At 44.3% G+C, this 19,252-nt stretch overlaps 1 long non-coding RNA gene and 1 other non-coding gene across 2 annotated transcripts in view; one reads left to right on the forward strand and one right to left on the reverse strand.

The window, feature by feature from the left end:
* The window catches only part of LOC129564128 (uncharacterized), a 52,661-nt gene that overhangs the window by 21,203 nt on the left and 12,206 nt on the right, over window positions 1-19,252 (reverse strand). The gene's annotated exons all lie outside the window — the stretch shown is intronic.
* Window positions 17,387-17,528, forward strand: LOC129535328 (small nucleolar RNA SNORA67). The gene has a single exon (XR_008681603.1). It is a non-coding gene; the product is annotated as a small nucleolar RNA SNORA67 (small nucleolar RNA).

Genomic DNA, 19,252 nt, shown 5'->3' on the forward strand with positions numbered 1-19,252 from the left:
GTTTCCATTACACGTTATTGTAAGATACTGAATATAGCAACCCTTTGCTATGCGATAGGTCCTTGGTGGTTATCTCTTTTATATACAGTAGTGGGCACACGTTAGTCCTAATCTCCCAATTTATCCCACCCATCAAACACACAGACACATACCTATGTAAATATATATGTATATAAAGAACATTCTATATATATATAATTTTTCTAAATATATAGAATATATATTAGATATGTATATTATATATGTATAAATATATCAGTTCAGTTCAGTCGCTCAGTCATGTCCGACTCTCTGCGACCCCATGAATCACAGCACGCCAGGCCTCCCTGTCCATATAAAGAACAAGTTGGGGAACTTTCCTGGTGGTCCAGTGGCTAAGACTCTGTGCTCCCAATGCAGGGGGCCCAGGTTTGATCCCTGGTCAGGGAACTAGACCCCACATACCCCATCTAAGACCTGAGTAGCCAAATAAATAAATAAATATTAAAAAAAATATATTGCAGGTGGATTCTTTACCAGCTGAGCCACCAGGGAAGCCCAAGATTACTGGAGAGGATAGCGTATCAGTTCTCCAGGGGATCTTCCCAACCCAGGGATCGAACTGGCATCTGCTGCATTGCAGGCAGATTCTTTATCAACTGAGCTATTGGGGAAGCCCCCAAAATAGAATAGAGTAGCAATAAGCGTAATCAACCGTGAAGGGGATCCACCTACAGACCTTGAAATGTCAATATAAAGATCGTAGGTGAAAGATAAGATGTCACAGTTTTCTTTAACACCTTCCAATTTTGGATGAATGATGAGTTGTGAGGCCCCCTGATCACACCTTTAAATTCACATTTGTCATGCCTGTAGGAAGACACGGCTAAATAGGGTTTCAGAAGCTAATTTCCAAACAGCGTCTGCGGTGAATGTGTCACGTTCCAGCCACAAGATGGCCTTCAGTCAAGGATGAGGGCTGTGGGTCAGCAACAGCATCAACTTGCATATTAATTAAGTCGATATTAATCAACTTGCATAAACTTGCAATTTCCCTTTCTCAGGACACACAGACTCATCCTATCATTAATTCCTATAGAATGCAATGGAATGTTAGTCACCAAGTCTTGTCCAAATCTTTCCAACCCGATGGACTGTAACACACCAGGCTCCTCTGTCGATGGGATTCTCTAGGCAAGAATACTGGAGTGGGTTGCCATGCCCTGCTTTAGGGGATCTTCCCAATCCAGGGACTGAACCCTGGTCCCCTACATTGCAGTCAGATTCTTTACCATCTGAGCCACCTGGGAAGCCCTTAATTCCTATAGAAACATGTAGTAAAATGAGAGCCATATGGATTAAAGACATACTTTACCACCCAAATTCTCTTCAGTTATCCTCCTGGAATAGAAAGGAATTTTGATATTCAAGTTGATTCGGATCACGGCTGAATATGAAAACTCACTGCCGACATTCCTTCGGAATCTCCCTTGACTGACTTCATATGCTGTGGCAGACTCTTGACTGAATATTCTACACAATTGATGTAAATTGATTTCCACAGCCAGTTTTGGAGCAAGTTTATTAAAACTCTGGGCTTCCCCAGTGGCCCAGCAGTAAAGAATCTGCCTGCAATGCAGAAGCCGCAGAAGCCTTGGATTTGATGCGTGGGTTGGGAAGGCCTCCTGGAGAAGGGCATGGCAACCCACTCCAGCATTCTTGCCTAGAGAATCCCATGGACAGAGGAACTTGGTGGGCTACAGTCCATGGGGTCGCAAATAGTGGGACACGACTGAAGCGACTTAGCAGGCATGCACCCACTGCTGCTGCTGCTGCTAAATCACTTCAGTCGTGTCCAACTCTGTGTGACCCTACAGACGGCACCCCACCAGCCTCCCCCGTCACTGGGATTCTCAAGGCAAGAACACTGGAGTGGGTTGCCATTTCCTTCTCCAATGCATGAAAGTGAAAAGTGAAAGTGAAGTCGCTCCGTTGTGTCCGACCCTCAGCGACCCCATGGACTGCAGCCTTCCAGGCTCCTCCATCCATGGGATTTTCCAGGCAAGAGTACTGGAGTGGCTTCCCATTGCGTAGTCTCTAAAATGCTGATGGGAAGACTAAAAGACTCCAGAACGCATCACACCCTACACATCTAGAAAGCGTTAAGGCTGGCTTTGAACACAGGTTTAAAGAATTTCGTGATACAGTGTTCTGTTTCGACCAGGGTGTATTCAAACCAGCTTTTAGCTCTAAACCTGTGAGCAGGGTAAGTCCCTTAATCATTTCCAAATTCCCACCCAGTCTTTCCGTGATTGTTGCTGTTTCTGCGATTGTTTTGTTGTGTTTGGTTTCTCTCTTCAGATAAAGAGCCTGTCAGAAGCCATGATGCACTGATGTTTCAGACTTTGTCGACATGAACTGTTATTTTCACGATCACGTGGAAGACTGTATGGCGTGCTTACCAGCACTCGGCAAAGAATGCATCCTTTCCTATTTTGCAGACGGTTTTAGTGGTGGTTTCTCTGAGAGAAATAGAGAATTTTATCTTTTCCCATCAAAGACACCAAAGAGTGTGTTAAACATATTCACCTATTTTGTAGAAACACGCTGGAAGAGCTAAACGATAGTCTTGGAAATAATCGAACTGCCGTAGACTTCCCTGGTAAAGGCTCAGATGGTAAAGGATTTGCCTGCAATGCAGGATATTTGAATTTGATCCCTGGTTTGGGAGGATCCTGGAGAAGGAAATGGCAACCCACTCCAGTATTCTTCTTGCTGGAGAATTCCATGGACAGAGGAGCCTGGTGGGCTACCGTCCATGGGGTCGCAGAGTCAGACACGACTGATTGATTAACACTTCACTTCACTTTGGCAAGTTAGATGTTGCAAGGTTATTTGTTCCTCTTTCAAAGAAACAACAAACAGAACCACAAAAGCTTCTTATCAGTCAGCTGTCTCAGAGGAAGATGTCTCTAGGTGGACTCCGAAATTCTGGAATGAGAAAAGCAAAGCATTTTGGAGTGTTTGTGTCCACTGTCTGGTCTGAGGCCTTACTGTCGAACTATGCCTTGCTTCTCGGATCTGTACATAAACACCCTCAGCCTCTGCACTGTTGAAAGCAACTGTTTTTATCTTCACTCATTTACTGCTCAGGTGGGAATTATGCAGAACCTCTGGCGTGTTCTTTGTCAGCAGTAAATCTGATATTCTGAATTGGGTGGATTCAACTGATTCATTTGTATTTCACACACACTGGGGACACTTCTTAGTTCATAGTGAAAAATGCCCAAAGGTGAGCTTTTCGGTCAGGAATCACAGTTCTCCAAGATAAAAGACAATCACTAAAAAAAAAAAAGCTGTGAATCGCACATATTAATAAATGGAGTCTGGGAACTGTCCTGGGGGTCCAGGGGTTAAGACTTTACCTTCTAATGCAGAGGACTCAGTTTCCATCCCAGGTCAGGGGATCAAGATCCCACTTATGGTGGGGCAACTAAGTCCGTGCCCCACGACTGGGGGATCCATGTGCCACCAGGCAAGAGCTGGCATGCCACAAGGAAGATTACACATCCCACCAGCAACGTCTGACTCAGCCAGACTGATACAGACATAGAAAAGAACCATGGACTCTGAACGTGAATTAATGTGTCTGGTGAGAAGAGATGACTTTCCTATTGACTCTGTAAACACCAGTGTGCATGCATGCTCAGTCACGTCCGACTCTTTTCGACCCCATAGACTGTAGCCCACCAGGCTCCTCTGTCCATGGGATTCTCCAGAAGGGATAGGCTACCCACTCCAGTATTCTTGGGCTTACCTGGTGGCTCAGCTGGCAAAGAATCCAAAGCTGGTAAAGATTTAGGAGAAGAATATGTTCCTTTTCTCTTTTTCATGCTTCAAGATATAAACTCCTCTGTATGGATTTAGGCGGGAAAGCTGCAAATCTCAAATATTTCCGTTTACCTTTACAAACAGCAATCTGTGTCTCTGAATTTCTTATTCAGCTGCTTCCTCTAAGGATATGTGAGTTACAATGAGACAGTGTTCAGCATGGTTCATGCACATTGCAATCCCAGCCTAGCCAACGATGGATCAATGTGAAATGGATTTTACATATAAAAATATGCATTTGCAGAAAATAAAGATATAACCAAAATTCCTATCTTTCTCCAAATTCACTCTGAAGACAGCAGACAGCTTCTGAGAGAACACCACAAAGACACAAAGAATTTGCACAAACAATGTACTGAATCCAGTCTGTACCCTGTGGCTTAATGACCCAAGAGAGTGAAAGTCACTCATTCATGTCTTTGCGACCCCATGCACTGTAGCCCACCAGGCTCCTCTGTCCATGGGATTCTCCAGGCAAGAACATTGGAGTGGGTTGCCATTTCCTTCTCCAGGGGATGTTTCAAGCCCAGGGATCGAACCCGTGTCTCTTATGCCTCCTACATTGGCAGGCGGGTTCTTTACTACTAGCACCACCTGGGAAACCCAAAAATGAACATATCTCAGTGAAGAGACAATGAGCAAGTGGAGAGTGATAACATCTCAATGGATACGGTTACAATCTTTGAATGACTTCTGCAACTACTGAGAAAGTTCTTTTTTTAAAAAAAAAATTGTTGAAATTAAATTTTTTTTTTGTTGAAGAAGAGTTGATTTACAGGGTTGTGCCGATTTTTGCTGAACAGCAAAATGACTCAGTTATACATATACAGACATTATTTTTAACATACTCCTTTCCATTATAGTTTATCACAAGATATTGAATACAGTTCCCTCAGATCAACAGTGCATGCATGCAAAGTTGCTTCAGGCTGACTCTGTGACCCCATGGACTAGAGCCTGCCAGGATCCTCTGTCCATGGGATTCTCCAGGCAAGAATACTGGAGCAGGTTGTCACTTCCTCCTCCAGGAGATCTTCCCAACCCATGGATCGAACCTGCACATCCTTCACTGGCAGGCAGATTCTTTACCATCTGATCTTTGACTGAAAGGCCCAATGAAATAACACTTTCTGCAGTGACTGGCTTTTTTTCTGTGGTCATTTCTTGCACAAAGATTAGCTAAACTGCTAATTATCATATTAGTAATTATTATTAATATAGTACAAAGACACGATTCAAGTGCTTCATTTTTAGATATTTTTTTTTGAGGTGGACCATTTTTAAAGTCTTTAAATTTGTTACAATGTTGCTTCTGGTTTATATTTCATTTTTTTTTGCCACACCATGCAGCATGTGGCAGCTTCATTCCCTGGACCACCATGGATGTCCTGTCAATGGCTTTGTAGATTTGATGCTTCTGTGATTCATGGGGTTGCAAAGAGTCGGACACGACTGAGCGACTGAACTGAACTGCATCTTTACTATGAGTTTCTCATCCAGAGACTATGATTTGAATTGACTTAAATGTGGAAATTGCTTCTATAATATATCTCTGCCTGCAATGCAGAAGACCCAGCTTCTATCCCTGAGTCAGGAAGATCCCTGGAGGAGGAAATGGCAACCCGCTCCAGTATTCTTGCCTGGAGAATTCCAAGGACGGGCTACAGACCACATACAGTCCATGAGGTCGCAAAGAGTTGGACATGACTGAGCGACAAACACGCAAAACCAAAACTGCCATCTATAAAGAACGTCTGACAGAGAAGCAAATGGTCATGGCCACTCCTGGTAATCATATTTTGTATGTGTGTACAAAACAGGTGGAAGAATGTGTTTATAACCCAATTCACTGTAGAGTTCCAGTTTATAAATTCATATGCTCTCTGCATATTTGGGTTGAACAAAGAAGCACAAATCTTTGTTGTATCATCATGCTCAATTAAATGCAGGTTACATTTTGCTTGCCATTATGAAGAAGTCAAAAATACTACCTCCGATCAAAGCTGAAGCAACATAAAGCAAAATCGTTAACATGCCTCAGTTGGAGGTTTCCTAAAAAGAAAGATGACCATCTCAAAGTCCACTCAGAACACTGGTGTCTCCACTTCTAGGTAACTTATGCAAAGTCTTTTCTATTTTCTTGGCCCCAAGGAAGCAGCATGTTTTAGCTTTTTCTAAGATATATTAATAGTTGTTGGGCTTCCCAGATGGTGCCAGAGGTAAGGAAACTGATTGCCAATACAGGAGACATGAGTTCCATCCCTGGGTTGGAGGAAGAAGTGCCAACCCACTCCAGTATTCTTGCCTTGAGAATCCCATGGACAGAGGAGCCCAGTGGGCTATGGTCCCTGGGGTCACAAAGATGCAGACACGATGGAACACACACACAATATAAAGTGATTACAGGCTTTTTCCAAAGTGGAACACTAAAATTTTCAAACACAAGAAAGTTGGAAGTGAATGCACATGTTGCACCCATAGACGTGGACATTTTACTTTAGCAGATTTATGATAGAGCTATTGATCTGTTCAGAGTTCTTTCCATTCCCCAAGTCATCATATATATATATATATATATATGTTTATATTTAGAAATACATTAAAAATAAATTATTATGTTGTCCATATCTGTTTCAGTTCAGTTCAGTTGCTCAGTCGTGTCCGATTCTTTGCGACCCCATGAACCGCAGCACGCCAGGCCTCCCTGTCCATCACCAACTCCCGGAGTCCACCCAAACCCATGTCCATTGAGTCAGTGATGCCAACCAACCATCTCATCCTCTGTTGTCCCCTTCTCCTCCCGCCTTCAATCTTTCCCAGAATCAGGGTCTTTTCCCATGAGTCAGCTCTTCGCATCAGGTGGGCAAAGGATTGGGGCTTCAGCTTCAGCATCAGCCCTTCCACTGAATATTCAGGACTGATCTCCTTTAGGATGGACTGGATGGATCTCCTTGCAGTCCAAGGGACTCTCAAGAGTCTTCTCCAACACCACAGTTCAAAAGCATCAATTCTTCAGCAATCAGCTTTCTTCACAGTCCAACTCTCACATCCATACATGACCACGGGAAAAACCATAGCCTTGACTAGACGGACCTTGGTTGGCAAAGTAATGTCTCTGCTTTTTAATATGCTGTCTAGGTTGGCTATAACTTTCCATCCAAGGAGAAAGCGTCTTTTAATTTCCTGGCTGCAATCACCATCTGCAGTGATTTTGGAGCTCAGAAAAACAAAGTCAGCCACTGCTTCCCCATCTATTTGTTTATGGGAAAGGTTGGGGGTGGGAGGAGACGGGGACGACAGAGAATGAGATGGCTGGATGGCATCACCGACTCTGTGGACATGAGTTTGAGTGAATTCCGGGAGTTGGTGATGGACAGGGAGGCCTGGCGTGCTGTGATTCATGGGGTCGCAGGGAGTCGGACATGACTGAGTGACTGAACTGAACACAATTCTGACAAAGGTGTGCACGCGTGCATGTTAAGTCGCTTCAGTTGTGTCTGACTCTTTGCGACCCCAAAGAGTTGCTTCTCTATGGGGAGCGACTGTTGCTTCTCTACGTTTGTTTTGTGGTGTCTTGCTACTTTCCTTATCTTTTTTTTTTTTTTATTCGTCCATGTTATTTTGTGTCTCAGTAATCCGCCTTGTCTTTTACTAGGAAATTCATTGTGACAGCTTGCTGGTCACTTCACAAACTGGATATATATTTAATTAAACTTCTGATTTGTTTACATGCTTTAATCCAGTGTTTACTTCATGTGACATGATTTTTATAACAAGACAGTTAATGCTGTATACATCAGGGCAGATATCAGGTTTATTTTGTTATTGAAAAAGGATATTAAGCTTTCTAATCTACTACAGACAGCCTCATTGAATCCTGTTCTGTGATATACTTTTGGGGATTAGCTAAGTTTCGACAGGGGCTTCCCAGTTGGCACTGGTGGTAAAGAATCTGCTGCCAATGCAGAAGATGCAGAGACCTGGGTTTGATCCTTTGGTCGGGAAGATTCCCTGGAAGAGGGCATGGCAACCCACTCCAGTATTCTTGCCTGGAGAATCCCATGGACTGAGGAGGCTGGTGGGCTACAGTCTACAGGGTCGCAAAGAGTCGGACACGATGGAAGGGACTTAGCACACATGCATGCACTAGGTTTGTCATAGCTTTCCTTCAAGGAGCAAGCGTCTTTTAATTTCATGGCTGCAGTCACTGTCTGCAGTGATTCTGGAGCCCAAGAAATTATATATATATATATATATATCTGAAAGTGAAAGTTACTCAGTTGTGTTCGACTCTGCGATCCCATGGACTATACAGTCCATGGAATTCTCCAGGCCAGATTACTGGAGTGGGTAGCCTTTCCTTTCTTCAGGGGATCTTCCTAACCCAGGGATCGAGCCCAGGTCTCCCACACTGCAGGCAGGTTCTTTACCAACTGAGCCACTAGGGAAGCCCCAAAATACTGGAGTGGGTAGCCTATTCCTTCTCCAGGGGATGGTCCAACCCAGAAATCAAAACCAGGGTCTCCTGCACTGCAGGTGGATTCTTTACCAGCTGAGCTATCAGGGAAGCCATATATACTTATATGTATATAATAAATGAATATGTACAATAAAAAAACATTCTCAAGTAAAAAAAAAAAAAAAGCTCTTGGAACATCGTGATCCTAGAACATTACAGCTCAGGATGCTGACTCTCTGGGTGTGACTGGACCACCTGCACGGAAGGACCAGTTTCCTTAATAAGAGCCCAGACAGTGTGACTTAGAGAAGTTCTGCTTTGCTGATTTTAATAGATTCTAACATCAAAAGGCACCTGGAGCGAAGCTCTGATAAGACGGGAGCCTGAACATAAAACTGTCTGTGAGTTGCACAAAGTCCCAGTGTTTGATCACTGCTGACGGCACATTTGGCGGGAGTTCTGAGAGAGAGGTTGGTGATAAAAGGACTCATAAAAAATATATTTTTTTAATCAGCCTGTGCCACAGAGAGGAGCAATTAGTAACTTGGGACTGACAGCTCAGGAGCAGATCTGTGTAAAGAGAGGCTGGTTGGAGAGAATTCCCAACCCCACTGACTCACCTTCAGGAGGCTTCTGTGAGTGATATGTTGGACAGAAAGGTTTTTATATAATCTACATTTGTATATTAGTCTACTACTGTTGTTAGTCCCTCAGTCATGTTTGAGTCTTTGGCACCCCGTGGATGGTAGCCTGCCAGGCTCCTCTGTCCCTGGGATCCTCCAGGCAAGAATAATGGAGTGGGCTGCCATTTCCTCCTCCAGGGATCTAACTCACGTCTCTAATAGTACAGTTCACTTTAGTCCCTCAGTCATGTCCGACTCTTTGCGACCCCATGAATCACAGCACGCCAGGCCTCCCTGTCCATCACCAACTCCCGGAGTTCACTCAAACTCATGTCCATCGAGTTGGTGATGCCATCCCATCACCTCATCCTCTGTCGTCCCCTTCTCATCCCGCCTTCTATCTTTCCCAGCATCAGGGTCTTTTCCAGTGAGTCAACTCTTTGCATCAGGTAGCCAAAATATTGGCATTTCAGCTTAAACATCAGTCCTTCCAATGAACATTCAGGACTGATTTCCTTTAAGATGGACTGGTTGCATCTCCTGTCAGTCCAAGGGACTCTCAAGAGTCTTCTCCAGCACCACAGTGCAAAAGCATCAACTCTTCAGCGGTCAGCTTTCCTCATAGTCCAACTCTCACATCCATACATGACCACGTCTCTTATCTTCCTGCAATTGCAGACAGATTCTTTACCACTAGCACCACCTTAGAAGCCTACTGTAGGTGACTGTAACTGAAATGTAAATCGTGGAATACGGTTTGGTAGACAAAGCAACAGAAATACATCCAAAGATATGAGATTAGGCACCACATTTCCCCCTTTCTATCTAGAGGATATGCACGACTCATGTAACTTCTCTATGAATTTAGTTTCCTTTAAGTATTGAATGGGAAAAAAAAACTGGACTAATTTTTAAGGTGGCTCACAACAGTTCTGCAGTTTTACGAGTTTCCTACTGGTCCGTCTCAATAGAAAGAGGTACATGTTTCACAGGTGAAAAATATGAAGTGAAGTGAAGTCGCTCAGTTGTGTCCAACTCCTTACGACTCTTTTCACAGGTGAAAAATAGCATTAAATGGACATTTCAAAATATCAGGCCAGTAACAGCCATCTAAATGACCATCACTGGAGGAATGGGTAAAAAAGCTGATGCTATATATATATATATCCACAAGGGAATATTACTCAGCCATGAAAAGAATGAAGTAATGCCATTTGCAGCCACATGGATGGACCTAGAGATGATCATGCTAAGTGAAGTAAGTCAGAGAGAGAAAGACAAATACCATATGATATCACGTACATGTGGAATCTTAAAATGATACAAATGAACTTATCTGCAAAACAGACTCACAGACATACAGAACAGACTTGTGATTGATAAGGGGGTGGGGGTTAGGGGAGGGATAGACTGAGAATTTGGGATTCAGTTCAGTTCAGTTCAGTTCAGTCACTCAGTCGTGTCCGACTCTCTGCGACCCCATGAATCACAGCATGCCAGGCCTCCCTGTCCATCACCAACTCAGAATTTGGGATTAGAATTTGCATTAGAATTTGCAAACTATTGTATATAGGATAGATAAACAACAAGGTCCTCCTCTACAGCACAGGAAACTATGTTCAATATCCTGTGATGAACCATAATGGAAAAGAATATGAAAAAGAATGTATGTACCTGTATAACTGAGTCGCTTGGCTTTACAGGAGACATTGACCCCACATTGTAAATCACGTATACTTCTATACAATTACTTTAAAATATCAAGTTGCATGGCAGAAGGGTGAAGCTCGTTAAACTTCCCCACTTCTTTCGTAAGTGAACTGTTTGATTCAGTCCTCATTTGGGTGATAAAGTGTGACATCCCAGGATGTGCTGATAAGGGTGCTGGCGGTAGGTGAGGTGGTGGTGAAGCTGGCTTAAAGACTACACGACTCTCAGGGATTTCATCAGGTCCGTAGTTTTCAAACTTGGGAACTTGCAAGAACTGCTCAAGCTTTTAAAGAAGCAGATCGTAGGCTTTCCTTCTGTAGATTATGAATCCGCAGGTCGGTGAGACCAAGGAAACTCTTGGTCATTATGGCAGTCATAGACCTTGCACAGAGAAACACTTCAGAGAAACAGCCCTGATAATCCTTTAACGATTCCTATTTAACAGAAAACATCCACAGCAGCATCTCTAAGGATGTCGAAACACTTTTTCACAAAGGAAAATGTGGTCACTTTTGATGTGAAGGGAAGCCACTGGTTTTCAACTGATGGGAACGTAATTCACCTCTCCTGTCTCTGCTATGAAAAGACCTGCTTCCTTACCTGCTTGCTAAATATCAAATCTCAGCACACAGGACTCAGCTCTAAATGCTCTTTCTCCAACATTTGTCCACATTGAACTAGAGGGACCATTCTGAGTTATGATGTTAGTTTCTCAGTAGTGTCTGACTCTTTGCGACCCCATGAACTGTAATCCACCAGGCTCCTCTGTCCAGGGGAGAAGGCAATGGCAACCCACTCCAGTACTCTTGCCTGGGAAATCCCATGGATGGAGGAGCCTGGTGGGCTGCAGTCCATGGGGTCTCTAAGAGTTGGACACGACTGAGCGACTTCACTTTCACTTTTCACTTTCATGCACTGGAGGGGGAAATGGCAACCCACTCCAGTGTTATTGCCTGGAGAATCCCAGGGATGGCGGAGCCTGGTGGGCTGCCATCTATGGGGTCGCACAGCGTCGGACACGACTGAAGCGACTTAGCAGCAGCAGCAGCCTCAGTCCAGGCAAGAATACTGGAGTGGGTTGCCATGCCTTCCTCCAGGGGAATCTTCCAGACCCAGGGACTGAACCTCTGTCTCTTATGTCTCCTGCATTGCAGGAGGGTTCTTTATCACTAGCACCACTTGGGTCTTTGGGAAATCCAATCGCAAACATAAAGTACACTTTTTTTTTTTTCAGACTCTTATGTTCCAACCTCCAGATTTCAGAGCTGAATGATTAGGGTTCCAACTTGTAGGTCAGGAAAGAGAAAGAAAGTACAAGATGATATCAGAGTTGTTGACTGTTTACTTTTGAGAGGAGCGTCGATCCAGGGGCACTGGATAGAACCCAATCACTTGCCATGTTAAATGTCACAGATGTGATGACAGATGTGATGTATTTGTGAGCCCAGAAGGTAGAAAGAACGGATTTAGTGCTTTTCTAGCAAAGATGGACAGGAAGGTTAAGTGGAACGTGTTAGTTGCTCAGTGGTGTCTGATTCTCTGGGACCCCATGGACTGTCACCCACGAGGCTCCTCTGTCCATGGGATTCTCCAGGCAAGAATACTGGAGTGGCTTGCCATTTCCTTCTTCTGGGGATCTTCCCAATCCAGGGATTGAAACTGGGTCTCTTACGCTGCAGGCAGATTCTTTACCATCTGAGCCACCAGGGAAGCCCTAAAATGGACCAAGACTGATATAAACAGTGCATCAGAAGCATTCTGAGTAGCCCACCGTGGCTCGAGCCCAGTATGCAAGTGGACACAGGGGATGACAAGGCTGAGAGGTATGTGGAAGAACTTCCTTGGTGGTCCAGCGGTTAAGAATTCACCCCTGCCCATGCAGGGGACACAGGTTTGATCCCTGGTCCGGGAAGATGCCATGTGCCCTGGTGCAACTAACTCTGTATGCCGTAACTACTAAGCCTGCACTCTCGAGCTCGGGAGTCATAACAAGAGAGTAGCCCCTGCTCATCACAGCTAGAGGAAACTCGAGAAACGAGGAACACCCAGTGCAGCCAAAAAACAAAACAAACCCTGGACCTGGGAGCCGGACCTGGAAACCCTCCAGGGTAGGATTCTTGGCAGGATCTAAACTGGCCCTAGGTCAGTATTTATCTTGGCTCCTGGTAGAAGCCACAGCAAATATCTCTGGGGGAAACCACTTCACTGTGAGAGCATAAGTGGTACATTGGAAAGAGCTGACTCACTGGAAGACACCCTGATGCTGGGAAAGACTGAAGGCAGGAGGAGAAGGGGACGACAGAGGATGAGATGGTTGGATGGCATCACCGACTCAATGGATATGAGTTTGAGCAAATTTTGGGAGGTAGTGAAGGACAGGGAAGCTTGGTGTGCTTCAGTTCATGGGTTACAAGGACTCGACTGAGCATGAACAGCCAGAAATGTGTATTAATTAGGCTGATGGCAAATTCCAAAAGGTGACAACTCCTCCCGATTCTGTCTTTGTCTTTGGGCCACTCAGAGCTATTTCCCTGAAATACAGGGAAATAAAAATACCAGGTCTGAAATGCTTAAAAGCATTCTGATGATGATAAACGTCTCCTAAAGGGCATGAGTATGGCTATAATCAGAAAGTAATTAGTCTGACACTAAAAAGAACAACACTGACATTTTAGAAACTCTTCAAATCTAAAAATCCAGTTAGAACCTATGAAAGAGGGACTTCCCTGGTGGTCCAATGGCTAAGACTCTTAAAATGCAGGAGGCCCAGGTTGAATTGCTGGTTGGGGGAACCTAAATCCCACATGCTGCAACAAAGAGTTCTCATGTTGCAGCTAAGGCCCAGGGCAGCCAAATAAATAAATGTGCTAAGTCATGTCAGTGGTGTCTGACTCTTTTTCACCCCATGGACTGTAGTCCACTAGACTCCTCTGTCCATCGGATTCTCCAGGCAAGAATACTGGAGTGGGTTGCCATTTTCTCCCCCAGAGTAAATAATTAAAAACAAATATTTAATTGAAAAAAATGTATGAAAGAATACAAAGCAGATTAAATTTAAAAAACGAAAATAAACAATCACTGAATACAAAAATGGAAAAGTGGCAGAGCCGGGGCCGCTGTGAGCTGAGACCGTGGGTCGCAGCGCCCGCACGGCAGGCACGGAGAATTTGTTCCAGTCGAAGAGTGACTCCTTGATTCCCAGGACCTTTGAGGTCTGAGGAGTCCAGTAGGAGAAAAGTATTAAAAAAAAAAAATGGAAAAGTTACAGAAAAGAGCAGGTCAGGGATATAACGGGAGAAAAATTTGTAAGGAATACAGAACATGAAGGTCTAACATCTCATCAGTCACAAAAAAAGAGGAACATGCAAATTAGGGAAACAGGTAAGACTCAAAAGATGTAATAGGTAAGACTTTTCTAGAATTGGGAGAAAAGCATGAACCCAGGAAAAAGGAAAAAAAAAAAAAAGAAACAAAACAAGGAATATATAGAGTCATCAAAGTGAGACAAAACAGCAAAAGGGAAGATCTGAAAAGACAGAGACCACCTTCTTTGATGGCTCAGTGGGTAAATGATCCGTCTGGAAATGCAGGAGATACAGGAGAAGTAGGTTCTATGCCTGGGTCAGCAACATTTCCCTAGAGGAGGAAACGGCAAGCCACTCCAGTGTGTTCTTGCCTGGAGAATCCCATGGACAGAGGAGCCTGGCGGGCTGCGGTCCATGGGGCCACAAAGAATCAGACAAACTGAGCAACACTTTTGGGGTAGGGGGAGAGGCCTATTAGAGCTATTTTCCTGTGTCTCACAGAACTTTCAGAAGGTTCATAATCATGCATGCTGAGAGAGCAATCCGTCTTTGACTCAGACATTTGACTTGGATTCGTTTGCCAGGGTGAGTTCCACTTATGAGACAGTCTTGATTTCTTCCAACAATGAGCTTCCAAGTTGTGCTAACCCTCCCCAGCTGTGTCTGTCTCCTCTAGTGGCAAGTCCTTCCCGTGCCAAATCCTCTTTCTACTAAATCAAACTCAATATCTTTAATTCCTTGCATGTTGATGGACGCATGCAACTGAAGGGAAAAAAAAAAAGATGTCTCTGGCATCAGAGACCAACAACAAAAGAAATATAAAATCTGTTGAATATCTGTATGAGAATTGATGTTGGGCTTCCCTGGTAGCTCAGACGGTAAAGAATCTGCCTGCCACACAGGAGACCTGAGTTCCATCCCTGGGTTGGGAAGATCCCCTGGAGGAGGAGATGGCATCCCACTCCAGTATTCTTGCCTGGAGCATCTCATGGACAGAGGAGCCTGGTGGGCTACAGTCCGTGGGGTTGCAAGAATCAATACACATTCAGTTCAGTTCAGTCGCTCAGTCGTGTCCGACTCTCCGCGACCCCATGTATCACAGCACGCCAGGCCTCCCTGTCCATCACCAACTCCCGGAGTTCACTCAAACTCATGTCCACAGAGTCGGTGATGCCATCCAGCCATCTCATTCTCCGTCGTCCCCTTCTCCTCCCGCCCCCAACCTTTCCCAGCATCAGAGTCTTTTCCAGTGAGTCAACTCGTCGCATGAGGTGGCCAAAGTATTGCAGTTTCAGCTTTAGCACCAGTCCCTCCAACGAACATCCAGGATTGATCTCCTTTAGAATGGACTGGTTGGATCTCCTTGCAGTATAAGGGACTCCCAAGAGTCTTCTCCAACACCACAGTTCAAAAGCATCGATTCTTCGGCGGTCAGCCTTCTTCACAGTCCAACTCTCACATCCATACATGACCACTGGAAAAACCATTGCCTTGACTAGACGGACCTTGGTTGGCAAAGTAATCTCTCTGCTTTTTAATGTATTATCAAGGTTGGTCATAACTTTCCTTCCAAGGAGCAAGCGTCTTTTAATTTCATGGCTGCAATCAGCATCTGCAGTGATTTTGGAGCCCAAAAAACAAAGTCTGACACTGTTTCCACTGTTTTTCCATCTATTTCTCATGAAGTGATGGGACCAGATGCCATGATCTTTGTTTTCTGAATGTTGAGCTTCAAGCCAACCTTTTCACTCTCCTCTTTCACTTTCATCAAGAGGCTTTTGAGTTCCTCTTCACTTTCTGCCATAAGGGTAGTGTCATCTGCATATCTGAGGTTATTGATATTTCTCCCGGCAATCTTGATTCCAGCTTGTGCTTCTTCCAGCCCAGCGTTCCTCATGATGTACTCTGCATATAAGTTAAATAAGCAAGGTGACAATATACAACCTTGACGTGCTCCTTTTCCTATTTGGAACCAGTCTGTTGTTCCATGTCTAGTTCTAACAGTTGCTTCCTGACCTGCATACAGGTTTCTCAAGAGGCAGGTCAGGTGGTCTGGGATTCCCATCTCTTTCAGAATGTTCCACAGTTTATTGTGATCGACACAGTCAAAGGCTTTGGCATAGTCAATAAAGCAGAAATAGATGTTTTTCTGAAACTCTCTTGCTTTCTCCATGATCCAGCGGATGTTGGCAATTTGATCTCTGGTGCCTCTGCCTTTTCTAAAACCTGCTTGAACATCTGGGAGTTCACGGTTTACATACTGCTGAAGCCTGGCTTGGAGAATTTTGAGCATGACTTTACTAGCGTGTGAGATGAGTGCAATTGTGCGGTAGTTTGAGCATTCTTTGGCATTGCCTTTCTTTGGGATTGGAATGAAGACTGACTTCTTCCAGTCCTGTGGCCACTGCTGAGTTTTCCAAATCTGCTGGCATATTGAGTGCAGCACTTTCACAGCATCATCTTTCAAGACTTGAAATAGCTCAACTGGAATTCCATCACCTCCACTAGCTTTGTTCGTAGTGATGCTTTCTAAGGCCCACTTGACTTCACATTCCAAGATGTCTGGCTCTAGGTCAGTGATCACGTTATCATGACTATCTTGGTCGTGAAGATCTTTTTTGTACAGTTCTTCTGTGTATTCCTGCCACCTCTTCTTAATATCTTTTGCTTCTGTTCAGTGTAAAGGGATGACAGATGTGGTCTCTATGTGGGTGTAGGAGGTAGAAAGGATGGTTTTGGTAGTTCTCTAGCAAAGATGGACAGAGGCTGACGTGAAATGTGTGTCTGTCACAGGCAAGCATTCTAAGCTTCCCATCGTGACTGGAGTCCAGTCGGCGCAGAAAACAACCAGACTAAGAAGGATATGGAAGGACTTCCCTGGTGGCCCAGTGGTCAAGAATCCTCCTGCCACTGCAGGCCACGTGGCTTTGATCTTTGGTCTGGGAAGATCCCACATTCTGAAAGGCACCAAAGCCCGTGTATCACAGTGAACTGAGCCTGTGATCTAGAGCCTGGGGGGGCCACAAGTAGGTAGCTCCTGCTTGTCACAACCAGAGAAAACCCACACAACAGTGAAGTCCCACTGCAGCCAAAAAAATAAACCAAGGTGTGACAGCAGGGCCTCGAAATTCTCCAAGGGCAGGGTTCTTGGCAGGAGCTAAACTGTCCCTGGGTCAGTATTTATTTTGGCTTCCGGTGGCTCAGTGGTAAAGAACCCTCCTGCCAATGCAGGAGACCTGGATTCGAAGATCCCCTGGAGGAGGAAACGGCAACCCACCTCAGTTTTCTTGCCTGGAGAATCTCATCTGGTGGACCATAGTCCATGGGGTCGCAAAGAGTCGGACAGAAGTGAGCAACTGAGAAAAACACATCATAAGGCAGCTGTACTCCAATTTTGTAAGTGAAAAGAGTGCAAAAAAATCCAAGGTGATTCCCTCTTCCAAGGGTCCTACTAATGCCCCTCTTCAGGAAAGTAGCAACTTGGAATAAAATCTGGCACGCCTCAGGTTTCTGAGGAAAGGGGTATTTATTTCCTTTGCCTTCCTTTGGCTGCCTATATGTATGCTTAGTTCTGGATAGACTTGTGCTTTCTCATTCACACACTGAAACTGCCTTTCTTTACATAGGCCAGAGGCATTGATGTACAGCAAGTTTCCTTAGTCATCAACTATGACCTCCTCACCAATAGGGAAAACTATATCCACAGAATCGGTCGTGGTGGACGTTTCGGCCGTAAGGGTGTGGCTATTAACATGGTGACAGAAGAAGACAAGAGAACTCTTCGAGACATTGAGACATTCTACAACACCTCCATTGAGGAAATGCCCCTCAATGTTGCTGACCTCATCTGAGGGGGGCTGTTGTGCTACCTAGCACCAGCCAGGGATGAAACCGTGGAGGGGTCTGAGGAGCAGCAGGAGCGGGGAGGGAAGGGAGCCCAAGGATGGACATCTTGTCATTTTTTTTTCTTTTTTTTCTTTGACTCTTTGAATAAATGACACTTTTTGAGGCAAAAAAAAAAAAAAAGAGTGCAAAAAAAAAAAGGATGTTTTTTTTTTTTTTCCTGTTCATCTGTCTTGGGTTAATTTTATTATTAGTCCAGCCACAAGAACTCAAGAGGGATTGGAGGAGTGGGGTGGAGGGATTTCTCCCTCCCCTGTAGTATCTCTATGGAGGTTGTTTGTCTTTATTTTATTGAAGTACAGGTGATTTACAATGTTGTGTTAATTTCTGCTATATAGCAAAGGGATTCGTTTACACATCAGTTCAGTTCAGTCACTCAGCTGTGTCCAACTCTTTGCGACCCCATGGACTGCAGCACACCAGGCCTCTCTGTCCGTCACCAACTCCTGAAGTTTACTCAAACTCATGTCCATCGAGTCAGGGATGACATCCAACCACCTCATCCTCTGTCGTCCCCTTCTCCTCCTGCCCTCAATCTTTCCCAGCATCAGGGTCTTCTCAAATGAGTCAGCTCTTCACATCAGGTGGCTAAAGTATTGGAGTTTCAGCTTTAGCATCAGTCCTTCCAGTGAACACTCAGGACTGATCTCCTTTAGGATGGACTAGTTGGATCTCCTCGCAGTCCAAGGGACTCTCAAGAGTCTTCTCCAACACCACAGTTCAAAAGCATCAAGTCTTCTGCACTCAGCTTTCTTTACAGTCCAACTCTCACATCCATACATGACCACTGGAAAAATCAATCTTGACGAGGTGGGCCTTTGTTGGCAAAGTAACGTCTCTGCTTTTTCATATGCTCTCTAGGTTGGTCGTCACTTTCACATACAAGTCTTCTCTTTCATATTTTTTCCATGACTGTTTATACCCAGGATATTGAATACGATTCTGTATACTCTACAGTAGGCCCTTGGTGTTTCTCCCTCCTTTGATGTAGGTTCTTGATTTCCAAAGAGCGAATCGGTAGGTTATGACTGAAAAGGCCACATTTCCTGTTGTTGCTCTGACCAATCTTGCATTGAAACTAGCTTGCCGTGCAGTATTATTTTCCTCTCATTCCTTTTAAAAGGAAATTGATTGTGAAAATAATCAAAAGTCTTAGGTTTTTGCTTTTTACCTCCATGCTATAATGACGGTAACACTGACAAACCCCCAGTGGACCTAGCTTTCTGTCATACTAAATTCTGTAGTTATTTTCCCAGAAAATACATTATACTTAAGGAGAATAGTATTTTGAGGGAAGAGAATCATTAGAATATCTGTGAATTTCTATATAAGAATTAACATCAAAACCACTATGAAATAAAAGATTTGTGACCTTATTTTTG

The sequence above is a fragment of the Moschus berezovskii genome, chromosome X, assembly GCF_049115385.1.
Source record: "Moschus berezovskii isolate FMDL1 chromosome X, NW_MosBer_1.0, whole genome shotgun sequence".
NCBI lineage: Eukaryota > Metazoa > Chordata > Mammalia > Artiodactyla > Moschidae > Moschus > Moschus berezovskii.